This window comes from Chanodichthys erythropterus, chromosome 11, assembly GCF_024489055.1.
Source record: "Chanodichthys erythropterus isolate Z2021 chromosome 11, ASM2448905v1, whole genome shotgun sequence".
Classification (NCBI taxonomy): Eukaryota; Metazoa; Chordata; class Actinopteri; order Cypriniformes; family Xenocyprididae; genus Chanodichthys; species Chanodichthys erythropterus.
Window position 1 is genome coordinate 28,554,648 of NC_090231.1, and position 24,085 is coordinate 28,578,732.

The 24,085-nt window shown below is 36.5% G+C and overlaps 1 protein-coding gene across 3 annotated transcripts in view; it reads left to right on the top strand.

Annotated features, from left to right (window-relative positions):
• The first annotated feature begins 806 nt into the window (after positions 1-806).
• The window catches only part of adcy7 (adenylate cyclase 7), a 53,609-nt gene continuing 30,330 nt past the window's right edge, over positions 807-24,085 (top strand). For 2 of the 3 annotated variants that reach the window (XM_067402279.1, XM_067402281.1), the window contains exon 1: positions 807-1,046. The gene's annotated coding sequence lies outside the window, so the exon portion shown is untranslated. Of the gene's footprint in view, positions 1,047-10,341; positions 10,473-24,085 lie in introns of all 3 variants that reach the window. The other variant, XM_067402280.1, reaches the window with a different exon arrangement.

Here is a 24,085-nt window from a genome sequence, read left to right on the forward strand (position 1 = left end):
TCATACTTTGCCATTTGTGTGATCTGTGATTTATATGTATATGTATATGAAGATAATATGGCATTGGTTTGGGAACAATTGTTGCTGCTTGAGCAGTCATATCACACTTCGCAAAAGCAGAGTCACCAAATAATCCAAGAAAAAAAGAAAAAAAAAGGCAGAGATACTGTTTAATGATACCTTTTTTTTTGTATATTTCCTATTTGTAGTGCCTGCCTGTGAAGTGTAGGCTATTCCAGCTGGTTCACTGATCTGCACAAAGCACAGAACTGCAGCTTTCAAACTGTTTCTATCGACTTCTCAATAGTCACATCTGTGTTAAAAACTGGTAATCCCAAAAAGAACGAATATGGATATGCATAAACAATTATTTTATAATTTTTTAATATACTTATTTCATGATTGATCTTTATTTTTCAAAGAAATCGTTTGAGTCATTGTTTTGAGGCTGTCGCTCATTAGCTCTTATAAGCTACTATTAAGACATCAATATGTTTGTATATTTTTGTGAGAATGAAAAGGCAATAAAGCTCAATTTTGAAAATCAAAAGGAAGATCTGTATTCTACAATATCTTGAAAGTTAGCTGTGTTATGTAGACTACAATTTACATTAATTGTCTTGCATACGTTTTATAATGCTTTTTACGCATAAAAAATGTGATTACAGTTACATTCATTAAACATAAAATGGACACTGTGTGGACATGGGGATTTTTTTTCTTTTTTTTTTTTTTTTTTTTTTTTTTTTAATATTTGGTTTGTTTCAGCATGCAATAGCAAACTCACACAGTTCAGACACGTTCAGAAACAGTTATGTTTTTGCTGCACGCGGGGAGGCGCGCTCAAATCAGACATGATCTGAGCGGTAGTTTCGGTAGCGCGTGCACAGTTTGTGATCGAGCCTCTGGAGCTTGAGCCTCTGCGAGAGAGACAGACAAGATTTTACACTGTCACACACGGAACCGAAGGACAAAATCAAATTTATCTAATCGATGTGTGTTTCGGCATCAAACATCAGAGTTTAACACTCGACGATAGCGGCCAGGTGAGTGAAGTTTCTCATTTTAGCGAATTTGATACCTGTAGAGTTCAGTTACCTGCACTCGCGATGGAAACTAAGCGAACAGAGATGCTCTTTGTTTTTTCGTTTTAAATATTAGGTGGTTTATTTACGTTTTCGGTTAAACGAGTGCTGCTTCTTCCTATGATCAGTCTTCACACAGGTCTCTTTTCGTGTCTGTAGGGCATCGTCAGTTCGGCTCAGAAAGAAACATTCCTGACTGAAAATCTATATAATTCCTGTGTTATTGATAAAGGTGGAAGGAATGTTGTCCAGCCTTCCAGAAAGAGTTAAAATGTGCTGAAATAGTTGGACTAATGTCTTTATCTCATTTGTTTGAAGTTAGCTTAAACGCATCCTCTTGTCCCGCGAAATAGGGGATATATGTATGGTAACGTTAGCGTTACTGAGTGTCTGTTGGGACCATTGTTGAGGTCCCACATCTTTCTGAACTCAGATAATGTGGTGTTCCTTATAAAAGTTCATTTCAAAAGCAGTCAAGACAGCTGAAGCAGCAGTCCTCGGGCAACGTCTGCTAGATAGTGGAAGTAACTGGTTTGCTTCTTGACATAAATGGTCTCTGTACAGGAAATGAATATGTTAGTGTGCATGAATCTAAGTGCGCTGGAGGCTTATCATATGCAGTTTACTCTGAGCAAACAAAGCCACTGGGCTTAACGTTACCATCTGAACGTGAACGGAGGAGGAAGACAGGGAGAAAACAAGAGACAATTGATTAAGCTCGATTGGATTTTTAGTTTAGAGCTGAATTTACTATGGACATTTCTAATATAATATATAAATAGCTTTGCACTTAGACTTGGAATCAAATCCTCCACATGCGTTTTTTTGGGCAAAATTTTACAAGGATTTGTGGAAATCCTCTCCAGCCATCTCTATTACTTGATTGTAAAAAAAAAAAAAAAAAGTCTAGTAATCATGAATGACTGGAAAAGTCATGGAAAATCATTGGTCATAAAGGGTGGGAACCTTTAAAAAAGCCATGACTGAAGATGAAACCTCACAGAGGAAGTGTTAACTCTTCTCTTCTGTAAACTGCTGCAAGTGTTTAGCAGAAATAGTGCAAACATATTTGTTGAAACATCTAATGTATGTGTATATGTGCATTTTCTATTTTGTCTGCATTTTCTGTCATGCTGAGCTGCTGTTTATATCTACTTTATTGAAAGTATAGACTAAATAACATGGACATTAAATCAATCACTGCTTGATTTATTCAGAAACAGGTCATTTAAACTTGTAAACATTTTGATGACATTTATGACGAAATGTTAGGAATAAGGATGACTGATGTTTCATAGATCACACATCTTACCACAGCAGAGTCATTGTGGTACAGAATCTGGCAAGACAGCCACATTGAGCACTGCACAGAGATGAACTCTTCCACTCATAAAAGTTCATGGGTGATGAAAGAATTTAGGAATCAGGAAGTTATTCTGAAAGTTTACTATGAAATAAAAAGCTTTGCTTTTGGTGTCATTAACAGTCAGCTGCTGGAATAAAACGTTGTTAATAGAAAGTAAAAAAAAAAAAAAAAGTTATTAATAGTTTGCCAGTATTTAAAAATTATGTTTTTACTCAACTTTTGTTTGTTTTTGGTAAATTTGAGGAAAAATAAATATTAAAAACGAACCCTAACACAAAATTGTAAATCTTACAATTGTTTCATATAATGCAATTTTCTGTCAACACTTCTAATGTCCTTTGAATGGAGTTTTGGATGTCTTGACAGCCAATGCATATATTTGCTTGAATTATGGTAGGAAGTGATAAAGTAGCCACTTAATGTCACCCTATATGGGCTAATGGGACATTCATTGTCCTGCTCAATGGCAGACTGGAATCATGTTGAGAGTGAACAATCTATAAAAATCTATGAGAGAGAGATGTATGGGTTTCAGTATGACATGAGATTCCTGATGCAGGACACTTTTTGGTCAAGCTAGTCTAGCTTTCTAGTTGAGAAATGCCCCTGTTTTGAGCCTTAAACGTTATATGCATGTATGTAGCACATACACAATATAAGTGGATTGATACACCACCCAAACTGAAGGTGAAAGTGCATTGCTGTCAGAGTTTGTGTTGGGCATGCAGTGTTGAACAGAGAGTTGATTGAGTTCACTGAGAGTCTGACTGTGCCTGAAAGCAAGTAACAAGCAGACAGCCTTACTTGCAGACATGAGGTTAATTATAATCTCACACCAAACGTGCTAAAGCATTGTGGTCAGACTGCTGGTACATGCATGAGTAAAAGCATACGTGTAAGCATTAGTGGCAGTTTCCATATTGGACTTTACAGTCTCTTAAAAGTATATTTCAAAGCTAAAGCTCTGCTTATTGATTTCTAAGATAGTTCCAATGCTTATCAAATATAACTTTATTTGTCCTGTGAATATAATTTTTGTAGTTTGCCTCTTTGATCTACATTACGATATATACTGTATATCTGTATAATAGGTATTACATTCTGTGCTTAACTTTCTCAAATTCCATACACTACGCTGCACTGGAAGTTGCAGTGGCCACAGAGGCTAAATGCGGAAACGATTGTGCATAAAGTCAGTTTTACTGAACAGACTATGTTACTCTGTGTATACTGTATATATATATATATATATATATATGTCTGTGTAATTTATTAATAGTGACATCAATGTTCCTATGAATAACAGTTAAGATTTTCTGCTCTCCTACTTAAAAAAAAAAAAACACAATCGCTCCCTTAGACAATGGAGAACTGCTAGATCACTTTATTTGTGAAGCAAATGGACCCCCTCTGACCCTTGACTTGTTCTCCACCCTTCTCTCTCGCTAATTCTGGCAATCTATACATGCCTAGAGAGGTTAAACATTCAGCTGTGTGTGTGTGTCTTAGATGTTCTTCTTGGATGTTCCCTCTGAGTTTTCCCACCCCTGCCCCGTGTGTTGCACACTCCCTTCCTCCTGTGGAGTTCACCATCCACGTATCCACACAGGCAATGTCTTTTCCACTGAATGGAATTTGGTGCACTTTCAGGGAGTGACTTCCTGAACTTACTTTTGCTTTTTTGTCTTCTAAACACTTAAGCACACTTTTCTGCAAAAAGTAACTGTATTGCTAAAAAGAAAAATATTTATAACTTTTAAAATTTTTGACTTAAAGTCCCACTGTCGTATTAAGGGCATGTTACAGTTTTCCTTTCATAGCGTGTTCTGTGACGTTTAGTGCTGGACAGAAAGACCTCTGTTATGAAGATGCTCTGTTCTCTAAGGATTGATGATCACTGAATCCTTTCATCTCATCCACGTTTTTTATAGGCAATTACACAAAATCAATCCGTCCAATAATGTAATCACCTAACCAATAACAGACGGAGTGGTGCCACGCTGCTCTTTAAAGGCTTTAATGGGATATTTGATATGGTATGGTAGATCATTATTGTGCTTCATTTTTGAATATTGTGGTCTGCTGTGCTGTTAGACCGACAGGCTGGGTCCATCAGCAGAAATCTGACCATGCCACACATTTGACAAGCACACACTATTTAGAGAGAGAGAGATCAGGCGGCTGAGATACAGTGACAGCATCACAGACATCTGTTGTATTAAATCTTAAGCAAACAGATGAAGTGTAATCACAGCTACCAACAAAAGGTTACTGGCTGTCTCTCAGAAGGTCAAAATTGCTCCCCCCTCAGTTCGGTCTGTTGCTGTTCTGGCTTTGTGGGAAGTGAAGCATGTGCTTTATGATCTATTTTAGATTTGGTCTATTTGAGTTTCTTAACAGCTCTGTGTTAAAACAAGATTTCACACTTCTGTGTTCAAGCTGTGTGGAGGAGTTGTAGAGTTAGCAGGCTAGCAGCCATCTCTTGAAAAGTCATTTCAGCTAAGCTGGAGTCAAATTCTAAACACTTCAGTGTCATCAAGTGATTTATAGGTTCTTCTGTGTGTGTTGTGTGTGTGTGTGTGTGTGTGTGTACAGGCTTGGCTATGAGGGCCAAATGTCCTCCCTTATACAGTGAAATATTATGACAGCCGACTAGTGAGGACATTTTACTGGTCCTCGTTAGTAAAAAGGCTTATAAATAGCCCAAAACATTTTTATTTAAATCTAGTGCTTTGCACATGTTTCTGTGATGGGTAAGATTAGGAGTAGGGGTTAGGTTAGGCCATAGAAAATATTAACGTGATATAAAATCAATGAAAGTCTATGTCCTCCTCACTAATATAGTGAAGCAAGCAAATGTGTTTGAAAGTTTTACTTGGCTAAAATTGTCTCCAGAAGTTTTGTCACATTTGTTTGTTTTTGTCACTTTAGAGTATGTGTGTGTTGCTTTGAAGTCTTAGTTTTGGGATATCCTTCAGTAATGTCTGACAAAGAAAGAGAACTGGATTTCAGGAGGGTTGGAGGGTTATATCATGTACTGATCGCCCATTTGTTCATCTGTACTACAAACAAGTATGCTGCACTAGATTTACCAAAACATTGAAGTTTTTTTGTGGAATCCACGTTTTGGTAGACCTTGTGGTAGAATGACCTTGTGGTAGACCTTTGGTAGAAATGTGTTGGATACTGCATTTTCTCTGCTGTGATGACCACATGCTGCTGCAGTTTTATTTAAGATGACTGAAATTCTCAGTAACGGTTTATACGTAAAAGGTCTGTGGCGTTTATGTAATGCTATCCTCTTAAAAATCCACATTTGAGGCCATGATACACTATGTAAGAGACTTTAATATGAAGCCGAATACTTCAAAGAGTTCATCAGGTTTTGAGATCACACAAGGTCACATCAGATCTTTGGCCTGTGAGAGATGAAGAGGTGATTTCATTTGCCACGTCTTACCGTCTGATCCTCTCATATAAAGCACACTTGAGCTGATAAAAAAAAATCGTATCTGTTGTCTTTGTTATGGTGTCTTTCCTGTAATCCCTGTCTTATTCTCTCATTTTGTTTTTCCTCCCTCCCTTTTTACCCTCTTCTGCTGAACTGCACTGGTCTGTTTAATTGTTCCATATCCTCAGCCCATTCCCTCCCTTAACCCCTCAAATCCAACAGGCACAGAAGCTTGCATTTAAGCAAACAGTAGTTGATAACAGCAAAAATATTATGATTATAATATATAGCGGAGGAGCGTCATCTGTGTGTCACACTCATTCTGAACATTCTTTCGCAGTGTGTCTTTGCTCGTAGCACTGATGTAATGTTTTGTCTAGCCTTGTCTTCTCGTTTTTTCCATCGTCTCTCCTTCACACGCGCTTTCATCCTGAGATGCAGAGGTGTGGACGTTATCCCTGTGCATTGTGGACTATGTGGAAGTTTTCCCGCTCTTGACCCTTTTGACGCACTTGTGTCTTTTTTCCTAAAAGTGGATGTGACACTTGAAGCTCTTTCTGAAGCTCATTTGCTGTTGAAAGGTATTTCAGGTGCTTATGTGAAGCATTGTATAGAGTGTGTGTCGCCGCAGTGTTTTTTGTATCGATTCCGTTCATTTTAATCCGCTATTAAACATCATTTATTGCATGCTTTTATGATATTTTGCATTTGTTATTATGAATAAGTGGGATTCGGCATGCCAGATTTGGGTGTATTTGTTTGTGTATGGTTTTTTTTTTAGATGGGATTCTCTTTCCTGAATGGTGTTATGAAGAGACATACTAAACCTGTTGTCCACAATGCATATTTTCCTTTCTTTTTGTTAAAGGGATGGTTCACTCAGAAATGAAAAATGTGTCATCTTTTATTCACTGTTTTGCACCCCATTGACTTCCATTGTATAGACAAAAACGGTTGAAACAGTCTTCATGCTCCACAGAAGAAAGAAAAACATATACATACGGGAACGACATGAGGGAAGTAAATGATAACAATAGCCCTTAGTCAGGGTAGCGCCATATATAATGTTCAGTGCTTCCCACAGGTTTGAAATATACTTGCGGTGGTAGCCGGGTGAAAAATCCTCCTATTACCCACGGCACAAAAATGGTCTACTACATGTGACAAACAAATAATGTGTGATTTTTAACATTATTTTTTCAATTGAAATTCATTTTAATTACATTGCATATTACATTTAATTACATACTAATATTATTCATTATTATGCATTGTAAATTATGCAAAATTACAGCATTTAAATGGTTCACCTTTTCCTATGTTCTCCTTGCTGTCATATAGTGTCTCTCTCAATGTGAATGGGACACAGATTTTACTAGTAAAATTTATAAAATGAATATATGTGTCAAATAATGTTATTAGTCTTTTCTTCATGTGAGGGAGACTACAATAATATACTATGAATTAAATGGAAATCAAATTAAATACAATTTATTGTGTAACCAAAATACCAATAATGCCCAAAAGAAAAAGAAAAAAAAAAAAAACGTAGTGTGTGACTTTTAATTCTAAACAAGCCCAAAATACACCCGGGCTCTTATTTTGAAATGTCTGTACTATTGCAGGCTGATCCTTCAGATTCTTACAACCATATAAAACATTTTATATAAAGGCCATGAAGTAGACTTTGTAATAATTCATCAACTTGAGTTCATTAGCAATCGCTTAACATAAATCTGCGCTTTTCATTGATTGAGAATCACAGTCTGAAGCCTTGTGACTTTGCAAAATGCAGGGCCCGTGGGAATGTTAGCGGGAGTACACAGTTCTGACGCACACATAATGAGCAGGTACGAAACGACTAGTTTATCGATCGCGGATGGTTTCATTATCTTGGGCGGATATAAAAGTATAAGAGGATAAAAATAATAAAAGCATAAATGTGTCTCCAAATATACTTGGGCGGCCCACCCAAGTAAAGTGTGGGAAGCACTGATGTTTGACAAGAATGAAATTGCTGAGAGGGGTAGAAGTACAGTGTGTTCAATTGATTGTAGTTTAACAGTATTTCAGTTGTTTAGATAACAAAACTTGATCAGTTGTGATCAGGTCCTTTATATAGTAAAGACTCGTCTAGTCTATCCCTCATAGCCTTGTTCTCATCCGCATAAAATTCAATATGGCGTCTGCCTTGACTAAGGTCTATTTTTCATTGTTGGGTGAACCATCCCTTTAAATCATAATTTTTTTAGGTTGAACTTATCCTGTTTTTGTTAAAGGGACAGTTCAGCCAAAAGTGAAAATTCTGCCATCATTCACTCACTTGTTTTGGACCCAATTAACTTCCATTGTGTTGCCAAAAAACTTGAAACATATTTTGAATTTCTTCACGTTTTTGCACAGAAGAAAAAAACAACAGCATACATTTGAGGTGAAACATGAGGGTGAGTAAAACATGACAATTAAGATTTTGCGTGAACTATCCCTTTTTACATCATGCTTTTTAGATTTGGTGTGTTTTCTCTGTTTGCGACTGGAGAGAACAGAAATGAAGAATAATGTTCCTTGAATGCCTGGGAGCCTATTTAGGTTTGAATGCACGTGACGGCCAAAAAGAGTGATAGAGTTTGTGTGTTTGTGCTCTGTAAGAGTCCAGGTGCTCAGGTCTTTTGTCACATGACACGTCTGAGACACATTTATCTTTGTGCTGTGACAAGTGAATTGCAGTGCTCGAGAAAACGACAGTCCTTCTTCATTGAAATCTCTCAGAAAAGGTTCATTGTTGTTTGAAGCGATGTACCTCACTGCTCTGCTGCCTATACTGCACTGCCTTCAGCCCTGTAGTTAGGGAAATGAGTCACAGTTGCTAAGGAAATGGGTTGGTGTGTGGTTAGATTGAGTAGACATCTAAGGTTGTCCTTGATGAGAGTTTCTCTGCTCAGAAAATGGTGGATTCTGTCTTCTGCTTTTGTGGGTGCAGTGTATTTCTTATTATTCAACTGCCCACTCACTGAAACCACCTTTATCAGCACAAAATCAGCTCAGTGTTAATACGACATCTTTTACATCATCAACATGTAACATGTCTAAGGGTGCACGTGTGTAGCTTACAGTTAAAATGTTGAAGTGTGTTTCCTTGGAAATCTGAATATTTTTCATAACGTGAGTTTGGAGATGATGTCATGGTCACATTTCTCTGTAGATTTACAGCAGTTGTCATTAAAGACTTGTTAAGGGAATTGACATTTTAATTGATGTTTTAAATTGTGATCTTACTGCGAGAGGTTATGTATTGGTGTATTTATCTGTGTGTTTGGAAATGAGAGAGAGTGACCAGAAAAAGGGTGTTAAAGGAGGTGATTAATGTACAAGATAGCTATTTTCACTTAGCTAATAATCAACCTTTCAACTTCCCTCACATGCATTAATAACAGTCACATTTTTGCATGTGTTCTACTAGTGTCCTTCCAACATGGAAAAGGGGAGTGAATCGCAATATCGTGCGGGGAGCTACACAGACACACACATTCTGCTTGAATGTTCCTGCATAGCTCCGTACTGATGCACACACCTGAAAAAACACACTCGCATGTTTAGTTGAAGTAGTGTAATGGAACACCAGGGCACCAGTTTCTGATACAATGGCTTTCATTGTCGGGAAGAGAAAAAGGAGAGAATGAAAACGAATGATGCATGTAGTAAGACAGAGAATGAGCTTTATTCTGAACAGCTCTTGAGTTCATGCTGAAACTAGGGTTGCACCGAATGTTCGGCAATCAAAATTATTTAGCCGAAAATAGCAACAACAACAAAAAAAGCCCTTTAGAATAAATGAAAAGACTGAATAAATTTTACCGAACAATGATGGTTTGATGACGCGATCAAATAGCCACCAGCGTAGAGTTAGAAGGCAGTGTGGAAGCATTTTAAAGTGTCTGAAAAAGATGCAAAAATGGCCGTTTGCAGACACTGTTCTGCTGAATGGTCTAGAGGGGGTGCATATGCAAAAACGTACAGCACTTAATTTAATTTATCATTTAAAGTCAAGACACCCCAAAAGACACAGCAGCGAAAAAGGAAAGTTCCTCCTCCCAGTCCCAGCACACCCACTCCATCTGTGGCTGACTTCTTAGAAATGGCAAAAATATACTATTATCTATCCTATTAACTATCCTAATATCCTGATCCTAGGTACTTGTCTGTTCCATGTACAAGAACCGACAGCGAAAGACTGTTTAGCGTTGCATCTCGGATCCTGGTATTAAGATGCGTTTTGGTCAATCGGATCACAAGTAGACAAGGAGACACTTTCCAGTTTACACCTGGTGTTTTAATCTGTCTCTTTTGTCCACTTTCAACACTTCTGTCCTGATTTCTTTGAGGGGAGGGTCAAAGAAATGGGCGGGTAAATATGTTTTTTTTTTTTTTTTTTTCTTCAGATCTTTCGATCTAATGGATAAAATAAGCTCACGCAATTTAAATATGAACTCGCACAGAGATGACAGAAAAACACATGGAGTGCAGCAGCTTTCCTTTCTGCTCTGATAGCCACAAGACCACACCGAACGCGGTGAGTGTGTGTATGTTTTTCGTCTTCAAATCAAACTTGGGTCTTCAGCCGACAAAGTATAAATGTAGCAAAAGTATAATGTTTATGCATTAGGTCAGAGAATAGGGGCTCTTTTGTGGTTGTTCGAACAAATGAATGTCTACATTACTAAAGCAGTCATGGTCAAATGCATTTTCGACTATATCTGGAAGTGGTTGAAAGCTCAAAACGTTTTACGCCCTGTTTACACCTGTATTTACTGTCGTCCACTTGTGATGCTTCTTAAAGGGCCAAGGGTCAGAAAATTCTGTCATCATTTACTCATCCTCATGTCGTTCCAAACCCGTAAGACCTTTGTTCATCTTCAGAACACAAATTAAGATATTTTTGATGAAATCCTTGAGCTTTCTGGCCTCCGATTGACTGCAACTTTATTACCAATTTCGATGGTGAACGAAGGCCTTACGGGTTTGGAATGACATGAGGGTGAGTAATTAATGGCAGAAATTTCATTTGTGGTTGATCTAACCCTTTAAGCCCAGGTGTAAACAGGGCCTCATTTCCTGAAGGCTTATTTCTAGCGCAATTATTCATTTGTTGTGGGTTCCTTCAATTTTTTTTATGCTATTTTCAATGTACTTTTTAATGCACTTTTTTGTTGTAGGCGTAGTTTGTTACATTCTTTCAGCAGTCAGTTATAGGTCTAATATACTCTATTCAAGAAGGGGGGCTCAAAGATGGCCAAAAAAAAAAAAAAAATACTGATTTATTTATTTTAAGTTATATTGTGCTTTGTTGGTGTAATGTCTGCTGGAATTATAAAAAATGATGTTAAATATTTTTAAATTGTACATTTGTAATTTTTTTTTCTTTGAAAAGCAAGACAAAATAGTAAAAAGCATATTTTGACTATTTAATTTATGCAATGGTGAAATAATTGGCAAAATAAATGGAAAAATTCTCGGCCAAGAATTTTCATTTCAGCGCATCACTAGCTGAAACTGAATATTTCTACCAAACAGTCAGTATGGATATATCACAATGGTAAACTAATAGACTAGCCAACTACAATTTGTTTATTTATTACATCTGTAGTATGTTTTATTACATGTGCAGTATGTGTTTTTTTTAAAGGGGGGGTGGTATCACACAGTTTCTGCCAATCTCATGTTAATCTTGAGCACATATAGAGTAACAATGCATCCATCATATCTCCAATAAGTCTTTAGTTTTGTCATATTTATAAAAGATAGATACGCTAAACAGGGTTTTTCCTAAGTCAAAAATGGTCTTTGGTGGTGACAGACATGGTCATCCACACAAACAGTAAAAAGTGTCCTATACCCACGTGATCTGCAAGCCCAATACTTACAATAAAGTACCCGTCGCTCTCACTGTAATTCTTTCTTGCCCTCTTTGCAAAAAACTGTGATTTCATAGCTTTGTAAGAGAAGATGCTTCTTTGCTAGACCTGAAAATTATTTTGGTATGTATAATAATTATAATTAATAATCAGTATTAAAAAGTAGCATTAAAAAGTTACATTAACTAATAATATAATTTTCTACCATATACAATTGAATGCTAATTGAAATAAGTCCTAATCCTGGTTTAGCCTAAGCTCTGTCTGTGAAACTGGGCCATTGTCATTTAAAAATACTGTGGATTATTAAGGCTAATTTTGCTAACCATTCTTGCTAAATGGGGTAAGCACACTTATGTTCTCATTACAGAGTTGTTCGAGTAAATGATTCGTTATAGACCATGTGGGCAGATCAGTTGTTTTCATGTTTCATTAAATAAATCTGTTCAAATGAGTTATTAGGTTGCAAATCGGACATTAGCGGATGTTGATGCGTTGCGTGTGAATCGCGATTGTTATTAGGACATCGCAAAAGATTTGTCAACAAAGAAGACACTTCATCACTGAATAGGATTTTCTTTTTGTTTACTGAAAGTGTGGTTTATGTCAGCTGCGTGTGCTGGACGCCTGTCAGAGAAGATAAGGTGACGTTCTTTTGCGCACTAGTCACACCCAGCGGTTATTCAGGAAAAACATTGTCCGAATGCGCCTCATGAAACATGGATTCGGTCTTCTGAACTTTTAGCATTGTGTCAGTAGATTTAGATTATTATGTGCGAGGTAGAGAGAGTGCAAAGACAGTGATTACTTTGAAGACAGAGAGAGTTTGCACGCACGATGGAGGAGCTCTCTGCTCGTTCTGTCCGTCAGCGCAACAGTCATCTGCATCACTAATAAACAACTCTCAATAACTGATCAAATAAGGCTTTGACGGAACAAAAATTGTTTTGGCGGCCGCCAAAAAATTTTCAATATAGGAAAAACCAAGCCGAGATCCTGGAGGCGTGTCTGCCATCAGTGCCGTGGGCGGAGCTAAAGAGTCACAAGAGCGCGCAGATCACATGCTAGCTGCGACATCTTTATAAATAAAAAGGAAACAAAAACATTTGTGTTGTTTACATTATATGCACTTGCGCGCCGATTGCCAACAAAACACAGACATCTGATGCAGCTTTACTCACCGGCCCCGATCTGCAAATCCAGCGCCGAACTGGGACTTGTTTACAAAGTATTCATCACCGAAATCGCGGGAACAAACAAACATACGTGCACAACTCCGTTGCTACCTCGGAAAAACAAACTTCATCCACTGTTCCCTTAACGCTGGGTTCTTTGGGAAGCTGAAAAAGGTAATCTTTCCCTCACAACCAAAAACACACTCCTTTGTTTACAGGAGCTGCGTCCTCCGGAGGTTGCATTTGAAGGCTGCATACGTCATCAACGATGTCATATTTAAGAAAAGTAAGTGTAATAAAATTGACTGATGATGTATGCAGCCTTCAAAGTGTGCAGCTCCGGAATTGGGACACAGCCATTGTTGAAAAATCTCTCGGCTTCCGTATTCCTAACAAAATGCGTTGATGGGCGTGCTCTTGCTCTGGGTGATGTGTGCGCATGCTTATCAGGGAGAAGTGCCTATACGTGTCGTGGGCTGCATCTGAAAACCTAGGTAGCTGACTTGCTGCCTCGCTGCCTGATAGGCAGTGACTTGTAAGGCAGCGTTTGTGCATGTAGGCATCTCACAAAACGGATTTCAGACAGACTTCTGAGGCAGCGTAGCAGTTTAATTATCTACAGCAAAATAGCACGAACTTTGGTGAAAACTAAACAAATATTTGAAGAGTTTGGTTCCAAAACGCTATAACTTTTCTGTTTCAAACTTTCACATAGCATCTTTTGGTTATAAAAACATTAAAAATTCAAATCTACATTTTGATTTTAAAAGGTTTATTATAAAAACTGATTATTTTTCCCCAAAATGCAATAAATCCATGACACTTTTTTATTTTCAAAATGCAATTAATCCATCAATATAAAAGTTATTTTTCATATTGAAAATACACAACTAAGTAAGATAATTCACATATATGACAGCCTCTGAACTTGCATTTGACTAAAAATACATCTATATAATATAATATAATCGTAGCTCCCAAAATGAATTCAACAAGTCATCCTGTTAATGTTAGAAATGAATTACCCCCCCCCCCCCCAATATAAGGCTTATATTGTTTTTTTTTGTTGATGTTGTTGTTGTTATTGTGCGAACTATGAGTACTTTATTGTCTTCTTGTATTGCTGCTAATGAACCTCAATTTCCCAAGTGTGATTTTTGTTTTTTTAAAGAAATGAATACTTTTATTCAGCAAGGATGCATTCAATTTTAAATTTTAAAGTAAATGTTGTTCTATTCAATTCTGAAAAAAGTATTACAGTTTCCACAAAAATATTGAGCTACAACTGTTTTCAACATTGATAAATGTTTTTTGAGCATCAGAATGATTTCTGATCTTATATTAATATAGATAAAAGTTATTTTAAATTGTAACAATATTTCACAATATTACTGTTTTTAACTGTATTTTGGATCAAATAAATGCAACCTTGGTGAGCATAAGAGACTTGTTTTGTCTTGAGACTCTGAATTCAACTAGAATTTGAATATTCAAGCAATCCACAGACTAGTCGATTATGAAAAACAAAAACAATTTTGCACATCTCTAGTATTAGCAGCCCTGTTAATCAAATGTAGAAAAAAAAAAACATTAGGCTCAGACCATGAGAAACTATCTGAGGATATTTAGGAAACAGAAATGAGAACCAACGCACATGTAGAAAGACAGACAGTGAGATGAGTCAGCCATTTAGTCCTGATGGCGACTCCTAATGAAAGAGAAAGACCAGATCGCCGGTAGTTACATCACATGTAATTACATGCGCAGTAATCAGATATTGGAGGTGTGGAATGGTTGGTTGCACTGACTCTAACCTCAGATGGAGGATAATAATGCCCTCCTGTGCAACATTTACCTGAGCTAAACATCACATCGCCCCAGCTAATGATATTCTAGAGAGAATAACGTGTGAATGTTTATTTGTATTTCACTAGTCTGACCTGGTTGGGTGTGCAGATACTTTGAGCACGCTGTCATCACACATTCAAGTCAGAAACATAACATGATGGATATGGTCTAAACAAAACAAAAGAATAATGTTCTGAATCTGAGCAATAAACCCAAATAACTGCAATCTATTCATAGATTATAGATGTATGATATTATCAATATTATAGGTCAGTGTTTCTGCCATGTTTCACATCGACACACCCATTCCAATGTCACAACTTGTGAATACATGTATCTCCAACTAAGAAACTTGTATGATAAATAAATTGAAAAGTGGATAATAATTTTGTGGTATGCTTTATTAGTGTTTGATTAAAGATTAATCAAACACTAATAAAGATTAAAGATTAAATTTAAGTGAGCATTAGATGATTGCTACGGTAATATAAATGTACAAATAGGGGAAATGAGCATGCACAATTAAATATACAATATTTACCAATATATATTAAAAAATGTGGTCGTTTTAACAATGAAATATTTGTGATTTAGATGTTTATATACAAAGTAGCTGTCATTGTGTGCTATATGGCACAGGATTCATCTTACTGAGAGCAGATTTGTGTGAATCTTACAGCAGAATGTACAGATTTGCTTGAGAAGGTTGTATAGGGTAAAGCCACACAAAGTCATTTTAATGGTTATAGTCTGTTTCCCTTTTATGTTCAGTATCATATGTTTTTATGTTTATAGCGTTTATGGCTGCTCTACTGTGTCTGTATCGCAAAACTAATTTAACTCGTGGGATGAAATGTGATGCTGTGAACAGATTGGTAACACTTAATGTGAGAGTTATAACACTCCATCCTGATAAGGCAATATGCTGAAATCGACTGTGTGCCACCTACTGCAACATCAAACATTTTACTCATCCTCATGTGCTACCAGGAAATACAGTCCATATCTTTCTTTGACATGAGGCGTAGTCATTGAAAATAATAGTTTTCAGTGTTTTTCTAGGCTGCACCACAGGACATGGATTGGGTAGAAATTCAAGTCTAAAAGCAAGCTGGGACTAATTTGCTTTTTTTATCCACTAAGACAGCTTCTGTTTATGGGACATTGATTTAAAAAAAAAAAAAAATAGCTTGAATGAAAGAATTGGACACATTAGGTCAGGAATCGGACACTTTAAAATTAAAATTTTTATTCCACTGATCAATTCCTGTGTGCGCATTTTAATGTGATTTTAAATCATTAAAGTGCAAGAAGACTCAAAAGAGAACTCAATTCGCTACTCGTGTCAATTCGGTATTCAGTTTTCTGTGCGCACTTTGGGTGTGTGAGCACTGAGAGCCGCCTCTCATATAGTTTTTGTTATACAGCTTGTATGTCCTACGCCTTCCCTATTCTACTTACGAAAAAAATGGAACTGGCGCTGCGTTCGTTCCGTAAGTAATATAGGGCTGTGACGGTAGGCATGACAACCGCGCCACCGCGGTGGTGAAGTTGTCACCGCGGTCCTGGAGTGTCACCGGCGGTAGTGTGACATCATATATAATATCTATTTATATATCTCAGAGATCGCGTTAACTGCCAATTTTCCGTCTTTGATGGAATTTTTTTTAGCAGTGACGGAAAAAATCTGCAGCCAGTTCTCATTTTATTCTGGACACTGTACTCGCGCTCTGCTGCCACACTGGAGCGCACTCACCACCTACTGGACAGAGGCGGGAATCACAACAAGCTTACATACAAACTATAATCTGTCAAAATGACGGACGGGCTGGCTGCAGATTTTTTCCGTCTTTGATGGAATTTTTTTTAGCAGTGACGGAAAAAATCTGCAGCCAGCCCGTCCGTCATTTTGACAGATTATAGTTTGTATGTAAGCTTGTTGTGATTCCCGCCTCTGTCCAGTAGGTGGTGAGTGCGCTCCAGTGTGGCAGCAGAGCGCGAGTACAGTGTCCAGAATAAAATGAGAACGATGCGCTTGATTACACACAGACGAGAAGTTTAAGTAAATTGTATAATAATAATAAAGTTACTTACGCTTACTTACATAATTAAGTTTTGCTATTTTTCTTGCTGACTATAAGTTTACGGTCAACGAATGGCTTTTCTGAGGTATAATGTTAGGTGACATTGCTTGCAACACTGATTGAACTGACGTGATACAGATTTCGGTAAGCTACTGTATCTTTCAACATATTTTTTTTATTTTCATTCATGTTTATTTCGTTCTGTACAGTAGTAAAGAGGAAAGGATGATCGCACAATCCGTGACGTGAAGTGTTCAAGATGAAAACTGAAAGTGACGCAGCTAGTCTTTGATCAACTTTCTTTTCATAGTATAAAATAAATGCAAGCCTATGCCTATTTGCTTACCCTGTAAGTTTGTGAATAAAATGTCTTATCATTAAAATAGAAAAATTAAGATGATGGGTAATTATTGATTATGATGGATTTTTTTTACGATCCTGTCCATCAAAATGACGGCGAAACACAAGTCTAACGCAACCTCTAATATATATATATATATATATATATATATATATATATATATATATATATATATATATATATATATATATATATATATATATACAGCTATGGAAAAAATTAAGAGACCACTCCAAGTTCAGAAATCAATGTTAAGTGGTCTCTTAATTTTTTCCATAGCTGTATATATATATATAAAATAAATATATATAAATGTTTGGTTTTATATATATATATATATATATATATATATATATATATATATATATATATATATATATATATATATATATATATATATATATATAAAAAACCAAACCCCGCCCCCTCCCCCTTCGGACCCCACCGCCGCAACACCGGCGGTTTTTGGTGATTTACCACCGCTGTAGTAAAAATTTGCCACCGTCACAGCCCTAGCCCTAATTTAGAGAAACTGCATACCATAGTTAAAGGGCTAAAACTGTCTTTTTTCTGTGGAACACAAAAGAAGATATTCTGAAGAATGTTTTTTACTGTCCATATAATGAAAGTCAGTGGGGTCTAAAACAACATTGAAAAACAGTGGTAAGTCACTGTCTTAATGAGTGAGCCATCATGTCATTCATTCATTCATTCAGTAAAGAAGCAAGTGGCTGTATTTATGAAGGTGTCATTGAATCATTAACTCTATGATTCGTTCAAAGCCAAAGATTCATTCACGAAACCCCAGCGGTGTGTTGAATACTGCTGTGGCTTTCGCTGGAACTTTTATTTCGTTGCAAAATAGAGCAAACAATACTGACAATACTGTTTAAAATTTACATCACTTAATTTTACCCTTTGTTTGTTGAACTCTTGTAAAAAATCAATGTCTCATTTGCAATCTTGTGGATATTTGGGAAAAATTGCAATTTTGCTTGCATAATATATTATCAACATTAAAAACAAGAACTCACACAGGGTATGCTTTTGTATCTCTGTTTGCAGTCTGTTTTGTTCTTCGTGCTGGTAAGTGAAAAATCCCCACTTAAAAAAATGTTCCATTGCCGAGAACAGCAATAATGAAACACAGTTTGCTAAGGCAGCATACTCTGCATGCAGCCTATCAATTGCATGCTGCTTGTTTGGATGCAGTCAGATTTGACAGCAAAAGATGAGGTCATTTGATTGGATGTCATGTATTTGACCTTTTACAGCATTTTGCCTGTTAGAAATACATGTTCTGTTTTAATGCTATTTTAAGGTAAACATTTAATTTGTGTACCCCTTTTGTACGTACCTCCAGGGGTATGCGTACCCTAGTTTGGGATTTGAGAATCACTGCTGTAGGTGAAAGCAAATGTGTGGTAATTATAAAAACTCACACATGCCACGTTTCCACCCACAGCAACACCAGGATTCCTTTGTAGCTTGACCTTGCCATCCCATGACAGGCTTGCTATTGTCTGTGTTTCCAAAGGATAACAGTGATGTCTCTTTATGAAAGTGATGATGGAATATCTTTTCTTCAAAGAGACCATTTCTCTCTGCAGGGAGCCATTAACCACACCTCATCTGTGAGTCCAGAGAGAGAGAGGGAGAAAACACAAAGAGAGATGAGGCAGAGTTGATCTCTTGATAAAAATGAGTCTACATTCTGTAAAGTCACCATAAAATTATGCAGGCCCCACTGCTCCTCGTGTGGTTCGTGTGACGCACTTTGTTATTGTGTAAACAGTAATAAAGGAACCTGCAGTATATTGTTAGTTTCCAGAACACACTCTACATATTTCACAGAGTCAGTTGTGTCAGGCCAGTGCATTTATGCGAGTTTGGAGTATCATAAGCTCAATATTGCTTGGCATTTGTGATCTTATTGATACAGTCTGTTGTAACAAATAACACATAAATGATACATTTTCATGACTTTATTGAACACATTACGTAATCATTCACAGTGCAGGTTGGAAAAAGTGTTTGAATCCTTACATTCATTAACTAGCTGACCCTCCAGTTATATAACCCGCACCGGACTTTCCCTTTACAGTTTTTATCAATCGAATTGACACACATTCTCCAAATAAATGTAGCTGCTCTCAAAACAATTAACACAACAAACTAAACACACTGTTATGTTGGCAAAATAGTTCAGTATTCACTGCATAATGAAGCACTGCATTTTATTTTAGTAATGCATTTATCAAAAATAAATGTTAACATAAAAACTAAAAGTGTGCTCTTTGTTGATTTGATAAATTCTGCTGTAGATTAGGGCTGCAAGATTATGACAAAAATCATACTTGTCGATTATTCCCTTGAAATGGTAAGTGTGATTATTAATTACTACTAGCATAATTTACACTGTATGATGTTTTGAATAGCTTTATACCATTGTTTGAAGCAACTGCATGCCATATTTTTATATAAAAATGAAACACAAGCTGAAAACACCCTGACATTTTATTTTTTATTGCTTTTCCATAGCATTAAGCCTCAAACGTCAACTGTACATTAGTTTGTTTTCTTCTTTAAACAATATTAAAAATAAACATATAGGCCATTTTCCTGGTTGCATTTGCACCGCAAGTAGGAACTCTGAAGTGACATAAACTGTGCTTGTTGTTGTGACTTTTATTTTGATGGCGCGGCAGACATTTATTTTGATAAAATGGTGCTGAGAACAGCTCAGCCAGAGCCTTAGCACATAGTGCTCTCATTCTCCATCTTCATTAGTTTACGATCTGTTTAACAGTCCTCTCTAATACGTTATTAGATGTAACTGTTATACAAAGAAAGTAGACAGTATATGAAAATGTATTAGCTTTTGCCATGTGGTTGATGCCCAGTGTCGGTAGCTGAGCAGAAATACATAATCATGTTTTGCTTGGTACACTCAAAATCGCACTGGATTTTCTTAGCATGAGGTTGAGAGGTCCATCTATCTATGAATTAATTCATTCATTCATTCATTCATTCATTCATTCATTCATTCATTCATTCATTCATCTATCTATCACTGTTTTCCATGCTTGTAGAGTTAGCTTGTAGAGTAAATATATAGGCTTTGTACACGGCTTTTTGAAAATTGCAGGTGCTGGTGTTTTGTTAGGCCTTTTACACTGAAATATTCATGATTAACCTATCACAACATAACATGCTCTAAACAAAACTCTTAAGCATGCAGAATAATGTAAGTGGCTAATTTTTTATTTTTTTTTGTAATTGCGCCTTTGAACGATTACAAAATAGTGGCATCGTAAATGTAATCGCGATTAGATTTGATTCATTGTGCAGCCCTACAGTAGACACAAATACATGAATGAAAGTAGATGTTTATCGTGTTCTGTAATCGATGCTCAAACCACTCTTGCATCGGTGCTGAATGGTGAAATTGAACAATGTCCCACACAACTACACAATTTCGCTCAGTTTGCTCCAGATCACCCTGTGGAAAGTGAATTTAATTGATGGAGATTTAAAAAATTCGGAGCCTTTCTGTGTTGTGCGGCCCAAGACAGCATTGTGTGCCACAACACCAGTGGATTGCGCCACTTGTTGTCCAGGGACATTGACTGTGGTACAATGTTTATATTGGGCTGAACTCTCTCTCCACCTTCTCTCACGGAAAGGCTGTAATTTAATGGTATGGTCAATTAGGTTGGCTCTGATTTCATTTGAAACCCGTCTGTACCATATCCTTCAACTTCTCCTCCCTGCTCTTACACCTTGCCCTCCCCTTTCTCTCTGTCTATGTCTTCTTATATTTTCTTCTTCTCTTGCTCTTTAATACCATTGCCCTCCACTTTACCATATCATTTCCCTCTACTCCTCCATTTTCACCTCTTCCTACATCATCAGCTCTTCTTGCTCCATCTCCTCTTCCTATACCATGTATTCCTTTCCCCTCATCTCTTTCTACATCTTCCACTGTTCCTCTATCCTCTCCAGAAACCTCTCATTCTTAGACTTTTTCCTTTTCCCATTCTTCTTTTTTAAATAATTTTTCTTTCCTCTTTTATAGTTTTTGTAATTAAGATAGCTGTGCAAAAAATTAGGAAATTTGCATTTCCTGTGTTGTGTGTATTACTCACCCAGCAGATATTTATTTGGGGCAAATTGAGAAAAAAATTCCAAGTGCAACTGAGTTTTGTTTGTTTGAAAACTGGTGCACAGATAGTTGTGATTTTTGTAAAAGAAATAAAAAGAGCTGCAATTGTTTTTGTCTGATATATTAAAGTTTTGGTTGGCCGTGCGAACAACTTTTTATGCACAGTGTTTTGAGAAAGTTATGCAAGTGATTCATAATTTGCATGAAATTAAGGAAAATTTACAACCTGTTCAGGACAATTACAAAGTGTTCAGATCACTGTGTTAACTGTTTTAAGAACAATGACCTGAGTTTGGAGAAATGTGTCAAATCAACTGAGAAAAACTGTAATTGCAGGTCAGGAAGAATTTTGCCTGTAGTTTTGCAAGTTGCAGTGTCCACCTTATTTGGCAATGAGGAACTAAGCTATTTTCTCTGACTGTGCGAGACTTCTTATTCAATAGCCACAAGAAACTAAGAATAAAAAAAACGCTGTAAACGTTAAAATTATTTGTGCTACAAACCAATGTGTTAATGATTATGATAGTGAATAAAAACAAGTCTGCAATATCAAGCTGCATAATGGACTATTTTTGCACAGCTAAAGTAGCTGGAAGCAGATGACACTGGAAGTTTTGCACATTCAGATTTCAAGTTTCAAAAGGCTGTGCCTGTTCTTAGGTTGAAAATAAGCTGGATAAACAGAAATCTCTAAAAATCTCAAAATCTCTACTGGTGTTTTTGTATTAATGATTTGTGATTTCTGTCAGACTAATGTTTACATGACATTTTATGTCAAATTATTGCTTTAGTACAGCTGAAAATGAAGTTTAATTATGCATGTGTACTTACTGTCAGGTGCACAACAGATTTGTTGACCATTTATCTCTGTATTTTCTACAAAGTGGGCTAAATGTTTAGATTTTATTTTTATTTTTTTTAGTCTGGATTATTGCACTCCCATTCTGTTGTGCTTCGATTTGTCTGCCATGCATATGCAGTTAAGTCATGCATGTGCCTCCAGTTAAGTCTGTCAAGACTAGCCTTTATGCAAAATAGAAATGTTTGATTTTTTTAATATTTACATATAAGGATATAACCCTGTGATGTGAGGGAAAACATCACAGGGTTTTTTCTGATGCGTCTGGCTCGCCTTACAAAGTTGATATACTGCCCAGCTCCACTTTGTAGCGGAACACTGGATTTTCATACTGTAAGATCATGGGTCTGATAAGAGAAGAACAGAGAGAGGAATTTCAACAACAGCGTGAGACAGAATTCATTTACAGTGCCCAAGTAAAGGATGTGCTTTTGACAGTCTCCACTTCCTGTGTACACTGCACACTGCAGCAGTGATTAGCCAAACCAGCCTCGGATAGCATCTGACTAATTAAATCACCCCCCCCCCCATCCCAGTGTCATCTTAGTCTTCCTTATCACTGAAAATTCAATATGCCTCATATGTGGGGATTTATTCACTTTGAGGACGAGTAGTACCTGTGGCACAAAGACACAATTGTTTGTGTACGTGGACTTGCTTTTTTCTCAATACAACACAGTTCCTTGCAAAACACTGGAAATTTCACTTTGAAACCATCGCAAAAATTAAAGTAATATCATTTTGCATAAGTGGCAATGACGTGACGGGTCTTTTATTTTATCCAAAGGCCTTAATAATAATAAAAAACAAAGATATGACATCCAAAGTATATATAGTACAACTTTTTATTGAATCCAAAAGGTTTTAATTCTATATAATATATATATATATATATATATATATATATATATATATATATATATATATATATATATATATATATTATACATTTATCAAATGGAAATGAATCTAAATGGGGACTTCATCTTTTTTCGCTTGCTCATCTTATGCATATGTTATTATTGATGCACACACCTACCAGAACATGATCACGGGCCTAGCCTTTGGTCTTTGCATTTCTATAAACATTACAGAGGAAAGCATTAAAATCATATCACAGTCATATTGCAGTCATTATCCCTAATAATTAGCCTATTGTCATAATTTCAGCATTAAAAAAATCATTGGATGGTGCTGCCTACAGTGGACAACAAAAAAGGAAATTAAAAATAGAGAGTGTTCCAATAGGTTTTACTGCATTAAGGCAGAGAATAGGACTTTTATTTGGTAAAAAAAAAGCCACTGTCCTGGGCTTGACCAAGGACAACGCCATCTCTCACATCACATGGAGATCTTCAAAATTCACATTTAGATTGTTTAGATTTGGACACACATGCACTTTCCCCTTCCTGTCTTCTCTTTGCTCCATCATGTTTTTCCACAGAAACGCAGATGAAATATGAGTGTATTAATGTGTATAGCATCATATGATTAACAATTATTTTTCCTACTTATAATCTATGTATGACATAATGGACATGTAAAAAATGTATATCAACCAACCATGTGTAGGTGAGGTGGATATAATTGCTTACTCGATAAAATTAATTCCTGTATTGTTAATAGTGTTGAGTAGCATGCATTGATCTTACTGTGTCACTGGTCTGTGGTGTTGTTGATTTGCATCTGCATAAAGTCTGACCCTCAAGGAGGCTGATTTTAGTGCTGTCAAGGTTCGTACAAGGTGCTTAATGCTTGAAGTACTGGAATTTGACTTTT